This window comes from Xiphophorus maculatus, chromosome 13, assembly GCF_002775205.1.
Source record: "Xiphophorus maculatus strain JP 163 A chromosome 13, X_maculatus-5.0-male, whole genome shotgun sequence".
Classification (NCBI taxonomy): Eukaryota; Metazoa; Chordata; class Actinopteri; order Cyprinodontiformes; family Poeciliidae; genus Xiphophorus; species Xiphophorus maculatus.
In genome coordinates, this window is record NC_036455.1 from 23,617,047 (window position 1) to 23,628,163 (window position 11,117).

General features: G+C 37.6%; 1 long non-coding RNA gene across 1 annotated transcript; it reads right to left on the bottom strand.

The window, feature by feature from the left end:
* Positions 1–207: 207 nt before the first annotated feature.
* LOC111610650 lies at positions 208–1,950 on the bottom strand. The gene is made up of 3 exons (XR_002753745.1): positions 1,820–1,950; positions 609–789; positions 208–363 (listed from the first exon to the last, which is right to left on the bottom strand). It is a non-coding gene; the product is annotated as an uncharacterized LOC111610650 (long non-coding RNA).
* Positions 1,951–11,117: the final 9,167 nt, after the last annotated feature.

Genomic DNA, 11,117 nt, shown 5'->3' on the forward strand with positions numbered 1-11,117 from the left:
GACTTGGTCGATGATTGGACGTGACGTGGCTTGGTCCAGCGTTGATAGGTCGACGATTGTGGGCAGGTCGCTTCAATTAACGGGTCCCGGTGGGGATAAAAGAGTCTTCCAGTTTGAATTTGCGCCTAGGCTTCATAACATAAAATATTTATAAAAAGTGGAAATATTTGTATTTAGTAAAAGGTATTTTATTTAAATAGGTGGAGATTGATGAATTGAGACAACCCTGTCAATTAAAGGTGGTTTGGTCGGTCACAGCTGGGACTATTTAAGGCTGCAGTTTCACCTGTGAAGTGTTGCTGATGCTGTGTGAAGAATAAACCACTGCTGTTTCCACCTGACTGCCTCAGCTTTTCGTCCTCACTGTAAAATCCAACCGCAAAACGCCGCCTTGTTACAGAATGAAAATGAATTAAGAGTTCCAACCATATTTTATACAAATAATGAAATTAAATCATCCAAAGTTTCTGTACTTTCTGTGCTTTTTATTCAAGAATATGATCTGATAACATTATCTTGAGTTGATTTTTATTTCTACACTTTTATATCCTCATTATAAAGTAATTACTAACAGTCTGGTCTCGCTGAGAAGCAGCAGTCCTGCTCACCTCCCTGTGCCCACCCTGGACATTTTGAGCCGTGACGTATTGGAGGACGTGATTTTTCACACAGGTGCTTCATCTGCTTGCCAGTGCGACTATTTGGGGAAGATAAGCTGCGCCTCTTCACTCCTGAGCCGTTTTATGTTTCTTCCTTCAGCATCCTCACTGGTTGACGCGCAGTTTTAGTCTGTGCAGCCAAAAAGAAAAAAGAGGAAACAAATTGCTACTTCTGCCTGCGAGTTTGTGAATAACTCTTGAGATTTTTAGGGCACCTTTTCCAAAGCAAAAAGATATTAGACAGACAAGGGCTGAAAAAGATGCTTTATTGTTCTAAACAAATAGTTCACTCCTTGTTCTTTGGATGCCTGGCTTTTCTTGCTGTGACCTCTGTTGTGAACGCAGAAGGTAAGACAATATTTTAAACTTTTATTGCTAATGGAGTCATATTTTGGAGACTTTTTAAGGTCGTTTTCAAAACATCATTTTAGGTGCATGCCAAAACATAAAAAATAAAAATGTAAGCGATAAGAAATAGTGACGCACAAAACGTCCGCTTTTGCGCCCTGGTGAGCAATAGTTTGGTACACTGTAAAACACAAACTGTTGGGATAATAACAGTGACAAAAATGATCCAAGACATTTAAAATGGAATAGTTTTACTCATCACATTGAGGTGAAATTGCGTAAATGTTACCCCAAAGGACCTCTAAGTTATTTCATTTATCAAATTTCAAAATGATAGAACAGGTTAAAATATAATTAGTATTAAAGATATAACTTGCTGTTTTCTCTTTTGCAGTAGAATCATAATTAAGAACCATTGTTTCTTTTATAATGTAATCTTGTGGTAAAAATGAACAGAAACGAAAGCTTGGTTTTTAGTTAATGTATGAAATATGACTGAAATAATACTGTCATGTCCTCAACCTCCAACGCCTTGCCGGAGTCGACACTCAGCTAAACTCCTCTCCAAAGGATCACACAGACTAGAGCGCTTGCTTTGAGTCTTTAATGAAGCCAGATGGAGTAGGTGTAAAACTATGAAATAAACATACAAACTTTGAATAATACACAGTAGCAGTTAATACAGCACCCACAAGTATACTCGGTCGCTACAACGAAAGTATTAGCTCAAAGCCGTAAGTTCTCACAAAGCGGTATTGCATTTACAAATGATTAACTTATGCTTATATAACGAATATTAACAGAACTCTTACCGACAGTGCTTTCTAGGACCAACTGTATAGGAGTAGCCGTGTTACTGCAAAAACCATGCGTTGCATTGTCCTGACTTGTCTGCTCTCTAATGACGTCATTAACGCCCGACTCTTAAAGTGATGTACATAAATTTCACCACTAGATGGCGACATTGAACGCTTAAATCTTATAACCTGTAGAACACATGTGTCAAACTCAAGGCCCGCGGGCCACATGTGGCCCGCTACGTCATTTTATGTGGCCCTCTCCCCCCCACCACCGTTTCACAGCCCCATTGATTGACTTCAAATAAGTTTTGAGCACGAATTGACTACAAACTACATCTCCCATAATGCCTTCCGATTGTTACCAGCCAACATTACGGCTTCTCGCCACTAGAGTGCAGCAGAGTCACCTCAAGCTGATTATTAATTTTCCCAGCGAATAAAACTGAAACATCGACAAGCTAACAAGCTAAAGAGCGAAGTTCCGTGACGTTTCAATCGAGGACTTTTACCGTCTACTGCCCCCTGATTTGATGCCGCAGCTTCGACTCCATGCAGCTCGTGTTTTTTGTCCATGTTTGGAAGCACCTATCTGAGCGAACAGATGTTTTCAATAATGAATTTAAACAAGACCAGATCGCGCATTACTGACGAAAACCTTCACGCCGTTTTGCGGATTTCCACAGAATAGAACTAAAACCGGACATGGACGAACTGACCAGGGGAAAACATTGGTAAGCACGAACAAACTAAATTTAAATAGAATGAATGTAAAACCAAAACTCAGTATACTGGAATATGCATATAGTTTATTGATTTTGCTTGTGTTTTGTTTATTTACACAACACAACACAATGAGGATGTGTGTGAGTTGGTGACAGGGTGAAGAGGGTCAGCTTTGTGTTCAAGGACAGGCAACATCACCTCATTGTTTTGTTCTTATGTGAAATACATGTTCGTTGTGTAAGAAATAACGAACAAGTTTTGTGAATGAAGTTGAGAGTTAATATCAAAACTTGTTTTTATTCTTTGTCTGCTTATCTTTAAAGCAGACAAAGATTAATTTTTCCAGTGAATAAAACTGAAACATCGACAAGCTAACAAGCTAAAGAGCGAAGTTTAGCTGAGCAGTTTAAAAATATTGTAATTTTTAAACTGAGCAGTAATTTTACATCCATGTAAACTCAAATGTAATATTTAAAACTTGAATACATAAAATCAGTTATTTAACAATGTGAGGTGTTGTTTAATTTATTTTTAACATTGTATTTTCATACATTTATGCTAGGGTTGCCCAAGTCTAGTTTTCCAGACCTATCACTCTGCAACTTTAGATGCGTTCCTTCTCTAACACACCTGGATCATAAACTCATTCATAGGCCTCTACAGAACTGAGTTGCTGCTAATGAGGGAAGTCAACTTTTTGTCTGGGGTATGTTTTAGTAGGGACGCATCTAAAAGTTGCAGTCTGGAGGACTGCACTTGGGCATTCCTGATTTATACCGTCAATGTGGCCCGTTGAGGGTGGCCAATATGCTGAAGTGGCCCTTGGTGAAATTGAGTTTGACACCCCTGCTGTAGAATGTCAACTGACATAACATCACAAAAACTGATAATAAAGCTTTTAAAATAAATTCTAAGAAGGTGGCATATAACTTTTTAAAAAAGCGTTTGTGAAAGCACAGTTAGCTAGAACTGTCACTAAACTAGATAAAACTTAAGTTTTTGATCCATTCACCTTTCTTAATCAACAATCTTTAAAACTTTTGCTAGGCTATTTTGTTTATAATGCAACCCATACATAATGTGAAAAATGTTTACTCTGTTGACACCCTGAATAAATATGCAACGCACTTTTCAAGTACTAATTTTATTTCTTAAGCTAAAAAATAACCCAACCTGGCTCTCCAATAAAATATGGAGAAGTGAATAAACATTATTGTTGTTAGAACATAACCAGAATTGAACAATGCCTTTAGAAATTGCCATGTGTTATTTAAAACTCTATAAATTCAATAACAGCCATTTTATTGCCAAAATATCTGCTTTTAGGCATGTTGACTTTTCTGTAGGGTTTGCTCTGGTTTTCTCGTCTCATTCAACCTTCTGTTATATTTATTTACAGCCTGTTTCTTCACAGCGATAAGGGACACGGGACGAAAGTTGGGTGTAGCAGAAACTGTCTGAGGGGAAAGAAGCAATGATGAATTTATGCTGTTTTATTTCTGGAGACATCCAGTTCAGAACTTGTTTTTTATGTCTGAAAAAGACAATGACCGCAAGTCCATGAGTGCAGTCGAAAGACAAAATTAACCCTATTATATTTCCTTAAGCGCACAAGTAACTTTTGTTTTGCAATTTAAAACTGTTTCCTCGCAGTCAAAATGAATATTGAATATTACCTCGCGGAAAGTTGGAGTTGTCCTAGAAACAAGACAACTATATTCGTTGTTTTATACTTTACAGCCATAAAAAAACAAATAACTGCGGCTCTTATTTCATTAAGTATGCATAGAGCAGAACAAAAACCCTGAACGCTAAGCTAAAGCTACAATTTAATGGTTGCTATCAAACCTTATTCATGTGCTAGAAAAGCCCAGTCAAAGCTAAGAACTGAATCTTAGAGAAATCTTGTAGAGGCAAAAAAAAAAAATCAAAACTGTTTATACAGGCTCTCTTTATACGGGCTCTCCATCCAATCTGATATTTGAGCTTTTGCACAAGAAATATGTAAATCTACATGTGCAAAGCTGGTACAGACACACGAAAAGAGTGTAATTGTAGCTTTGACTACAGCAAACTAATGAGCACGGTGAACACACGATATATCAATTATTATAGCTACAAATCCATCCAACACTTTTCAGATTTAATAAAGAAAAGGAAAAATTATGTAAACGCAACCTGCCATACATATGTTTTATGGCAGGTTGAAGATAAACAGACCTTTGGGAAAAACGAATCATGTGTTCTCCAGCTCTGTGGCTAGAGGGCGCTCTGACATAACCAGCCTGATCTGATAACCTTGCGACGTTTCAGCTGTGAAAGTAACGTGATTTAAACACTTGATTAACAGCAAAACGTTATAGAAAGAATGTTCTGTGCTCATACTTTCTAAATTGTTCTCAATTTAGGGAATTTTATACTTCTACTGCACAATTGCATCAAGTCAGTCAACACAGTCAGCTGGATTTCGTTTGTTTAAGACTTCTGGAGTAAAACTTTTTTTTTTTTCATTTTCAGTTTTAACAACATACTGTATATTTCCTTTGGCTGTGCAGTAACTGTGCAGTTTTTATTCTGCTCAGTGTCTTAATAGTCTTAAATGGCTCCAGCCATTGAGGTGCTAATTAAAAGAAAACCTTATGAACGTTTCATGAACTCACTAGTTTTACTGTTACACTTTACAATCTGCCCTTTTAGTTGCTGCCACAACATTTTTTATTTTGCTTATGTTTTTTAATCTCTACCAACCCTGATTTGAATTAAAGCATGCCCGACAACAATTTGTGTTACAGTTTAAAATAACAGAGTAAAGATCAAATAATTCAAAAAAGACCAGGAAGTTCACTAAAAATAACACAATTACGCATATTAACACATAAGCTGACTAAAAAGATAACAAATAAACAAGAAAACCAACCAAAAATTAGTCAAAAAGTGAACCAAAATGATAGTAAAATTAGGTTAAATGAAAACCCAGACATGCAAAACAAGCATAATTAAGCAGCAAACATAAACATGAAAATTAATAATAAAAAAATGTCTAAGAAATAATAATGGGTATGATTAGCACTATCCTCAGACAAAAAAATGTAACAAAAAACAAACTCAAGTAAAAACCGTGCCAAAGAACTATATCATAATTTAATGTAAAAGTAGCAAATAATTTACCAGAAAAAACTGCAGCATACTGATATCATATTTGAAAGATGTAGAACTGACAACACAGCCCAGGAACAAATAACTTAGAGAGTTTGTCTTTTTACACAGTTTGTCAAAAATAGTCATCAGAAAGCTTCAGTTTCCAGACAGAAACTAAAGTTTTCCCTCTGGTCAATTAGCACATCAAGAAACATCTCGTCTAGAGAGACAAAACACATGCAGGCACAACAAATCCTAAATATTTCAGCATTTTTCTGGAAATGACGTTCACGCAGCACATTTCCACAGCTCATTCCTGTACATCAGAGAGTAATTAACAATCTCCCATCAAATGAATTAGCTCAGTCCTTTGAATAGCTGCTCTCATCACTCATCATGACTCAGCTGAGCATGGCAGCTCAGTGTAGAATGTGTCCTAACGATCGCAGTGCGTGGAGCAACGTCAGCCAGGGTCAACCGTCACGCACACGAGTCTTCAACACAGGCTGACAAATTGCTGAAAGTGTTGATGCAGGGTGCATATAAATTTGACATGGGAGTGACAGTGCTGAGCTTTTGTGTATTATTCACATGGAGAATAGAGAAGATATGAGACGTTCTTCTCCCGATTGGCTTGTTTAGTCCTTTCTTACTGATATATTTTCTATTTCTACCTAGCCCTTGTTTTTTTGTTTTCCTGAAGACCAAAGAGGTTAATTAACAGAATATATCAAATAAGTGGGTAACACTTTATTTGATGGGTTGTGAATAAGACTGTCATGACAGCGTCATAAACATGACCTGTCATGAACATGAGTAAGTCTTCATGAATATTTATGACTGATGTCATTAAGTGTCATTCGGTAAATCATGACACTTTTAACACAAAGTTGACATCATTCAAAATGTCTTTGTCATGGCAACTTGACATTAACCAAGAAATCATGACCTGACATAAATTTGTTATAAAAGTATTACTGATTAAACTTTAGCTTTAATAACATAAAGCTACATCATTTTTAAAGTTTATTCAGTAATACTTTTTTAGCTACAGGATTTTGACATCAAGGTGATACAAGTGCAGGAGGAAACACTGCAAGTTGCTCCCGAAACCACATTTCCTGCTTGCTGCCTCATCTATAAGCGTTCACAGCATTTCCTGTTTGTGTGAACCTCAACCATTACTGTGTAACTCATGGTGGCCCCCTGCTCCGCCATTATGACCAGTAACTTCCTGTGAGTCAGCCAGTCGGCAGCCCAGCTCCTCCTGACAGGACATACGTTCACATGGGAAGTCGCGGGTCTCACACATACGACAAGTAATCTTGCGGTTGTGCATTTGTGTGTGCCTGCGTGTTTACCTTCACAACCCATGAAATGGAAGCCTACTGGAAGCCCTGTGAGATTACACACCTGTGTGATGTCTGAATGAGCGTCTGTCTGCAGACAAACCCCCCAGGGGACACCTGCTGCAGGCATCATTTTCACCAGACTCCCTATGGGAGATCAGGTGTGAACTGCTGTTTTCTCCTACTCACCACGGCTCTCCTTCTGTTGTCAGACCTCCACCTCTCCAAAAATAACCAGAGTGCATGAGTCAGGGTCTCAACCTCACTGTTCTCCGTATCCTGACCTGTAAAGTGGACATGCATGGAAGTATGAATGGTCTCTGACTGGTGGATGAAAGAAAAGTGGAACTGACATGCAGAGGTTTGAGTAATGCAGCTGTGGTTCTAGTGACACAGAAGAACCAATAAAACTTATGAAACTGAAATAAATGAGTAAGAGTGATACTTCATGAAGTTAGTGGAATATTCCTTTGCAACAATATTAATACTCTGGAAACTTTTCCTAATTTTGTGTCGTTTGAGCCACAATTTTAATTAATATTAGTGCAATTTTATGTTGTGGATGAACACAAAGGGTGTAAACTTTGAAGTGGTGAAGAACAGTCCTAGATTTCAAAATGTCTTGTTTGTTTAAAGAGGCTGCATTATGTAAAATATCATATTTATATCATATTAAAATGTTATTCAGTGATTTAAAATGTACCTCGAGTGTCACCTTGATTATTTTCTCAGGACCTTCTTGCTGAAAGGCAACGGTGCTATCAATTGTTCAACCATGCATAACCAAAAATCTCTCCAAAAACATGTAAAATCGTCCGACTATCAGGAAAAATTAAATGGATAAAAATGTTTACTCACTAAAATATTTCCAGGCTCCACATGTGGCTCACTTTTGAGATCATTAATTGCAAATAAGTTGAAAACCAGGCATCATTTACCTCCCATGACACAATAAAGCACTTCTCATAAAAGCCTGATTAAAAAGCATTAAATACATAAAACTTAGATTCACATGAACGGTGGGTCAACAGATTATTACGAAAAGGTACATTTTAATTTTTTTAATAAAAGAATTTACAAAGGGAAACATCCAATATAGATTTCTCATCGTCAGTGGTATATTTCAATTATTTCTGCTTATGTGCTTAGATAAGATGCGTATGCTGTCTCTGTTTTAGGAGTGACATGACACAAAAACTATGACAGATGTAGTTGATGTCCAAATAAATAAATACATTTATTGTACATGTTCTCAGTTTTATGAGAACATGTACTTTGAGTTTCCATTAGCTGTAGACTTAATCCTCTAAAGTGTCATAGATAAATTCTTGAAATATATCTATTTATGTTTAGTGAGTCTATATGGCAGTTTCCCCTTATAGCTTTTAAATACTGAAACAAATTAAATTTATTGAAATGTACCTGTGATGAAATATTCTTTTTCCACAAAATTCAAAGGGAAATACATTGTGTCAAAAATTTTATTTTAATTTAAAAATATTTTATAAACAAATAAATCACATTATTATTATTATTATTATTATTATTATTATTATTATTATTATCATTAATAATAATAATTATTATTATTCTCAGAAAATTTTAAATCATATCAAAGTATTATAATAATAATATAATAATAATAATAATTTTATTATTATTATTATTATTATTATTATTATTATTATTATTATTATTATTATTATTATTATTATTATTAATAATAATAATTATTATTATTATTATCTACCCATCTATTTTCTGTACACCCTGGTCCCTAGTGGGGTTGGGAGGTGCTGGTGTCTATCTCCAGCGAACGTTTCAGGCGAGAGGCGCGGTTCATCCTGGACAGGTTGCCAGTCTGTCGCAGGGCAACACAGAAACACAACCATACACACACACCTAGTGAAAATTTAGAAAGACGTATTAACCTAACAGTCATGCTTTTGGACAGTGGGAGGAAGCCGGAGTACCCGGAGAGAACCCATGCGTGCACAGAGAGAACATGCAAACTTATATCTTCGTGGCGCGGTCCATGCTAGCGAAATTAAGTTAATATGTTAACTTAAGTTCGGAAGCATGGCCACGTCCAGACCACACCTCTAATTATAATATAATTAGATAAATACATATTATGTATTTATCTAATTTCATCCCTTTGTCCCATCCATCCATTTTCTTACACCCTTATCCCATTGAGATCTGTGCTGGTGCCCATCTCCAGTGGTCAACTGGTGAGAGGTAGGGTACACCCTGGACAGGTCGCCAGTCCATCACAGAGACAAACAATCATATACACACAAACGCAGACCTAAGGAGAATTTAGAGAGACCAATTAACCTGAACACATTTCATGTTTTTGGACTGTGGGAGGAAGCCGGAGCACCCGGAGAGAACCCACGCCTGCACAGGGAGAACATGCTAACTCCATGCAGAAAAAAGGCCTGGAATTGAGCCCAGGACCTTCTTCCTGCAAGGCAACAGTGCTACCAACTGCGCCACTGTGCATCATGCCTTCTTTTATAAATCTTTAAACTTATATCTTTGCGGTGTGGTCTGTGCTTGTGAAAGTCAACATGTTACCCCCACACTAAGTCTTCACTTCTTCACCTCCCTTGATCCCCTCATTCCCCCATCCTTTCATCCCTTCTTCAATAAATCTTTAAACTTCAATCTTTATGAGGTGGTCCTTGCAAGTGGATTGCAAATCTTCATCCATCCATACATCCATCCATTATGGTGAGAAGCTTCATGATCTTGGCCCCTAGCATAAAAAAGCATTACTCATTTTCTTCAGCAGGCTGCTTTCTCTTCCATTTTTCCGGTTTCTTCAAACCCAGAGCATGTCGAAGCTTTTTCAGAAAAGGTTTCTTTACCGGGAGGGGAGCCTGTGCTTCGGCAATTACCTCCTGATCCTTCCTTTTTAGCTCCTCAGAGAGCTTATAATTGCGTGAAAGTTGGCGTTCTATTTCAGCTGTTGACGCATCCAGCTCTTTCCTGTATTTGACTTCATTTAAAAAGAGGTCGCGTTTAACTTCATCCAGCTCCTTCTGCAGCATGTTCTTCTCCGCGTGGAGGAATTTGGCCCTCTTTCCGTTACGTATCTCGACCTCTGCATGACGATATCTTTCATCCCGATGCTCCTGCTCCATTGTTTCTATTTCTTTTCTAAGGGCTAAAATTTCAACTTCAAACTTCTGGACCATTTCTAGACTTGCGTCTTTGGCTTGGTCCAGCTCTTTCTGGATGCATCTCTGTGCCTCTAGGGAATCGTCTTGAACTGAAGCCATTTTTTGACTAAGAGTTGCATTCTCAGCTTGCAACTCTGAGTAAAGCATTTGGTTCATTTTCACTATCTCTGCATGAGATTCCCTGTCGTCTTGCAGCTCCCTCTCCAGTGAACATATCCGTTTCTTATAAGTTAAAACATCCATTTCAAATTTCTTTGTCATTTCCTGGTTTGCCTCTTTGGCTTGGTCCAGCTCTTCCTGGATGCATCTCTGTGTCTCTAGGGAAACGTCGTGCACTGCAGCGATTTTTTGGCAAAGAGTTGCATTCTCAGCTTGCAGCTCTGAGTAAAGCAGTTGGTTCATTTTCACTATCTCTGCATGAGATTCTCTGTCGTCTTGCAGCTCCCTCTCCAGTGAGCATATCCGGTTTTTATGAGTTAAAACATCCATTTCAAATTTCTTTGTCATTTCCCGGTTTTCCTCTTTGGCTTGGTCCAGCTTGCTCTGGAGACATGTCTTCAGTTCTGTACTCTGTCCTGTGTTTCCATCTTTTATCATCTTAAAAAACCTCTTGCTCATATTTGTTCGAGAGTTAGCTGTTCTTTCTACGTCCAGCTCTTCCTGTAAAGTTGCCACCTGTTCTGACAGATTAAAAATGTCAGTTTCTAGCTTAGCAAGGACTTCCTGATATAAGGCCGTACTTGACTGCATTTCTCGCTGTAAAAGTGCCTCTTTTTCTTGAGAAGATTGTAGCTGATATTGGAGGGCTTTATTTTCCATGAGGAGCTCAGAAAACACGATGTCCTCACTGGCATTGGATCCTTGTTTTGCTTCACTGCACACGCCAACGTCGTTTTCACTAAACTCGAA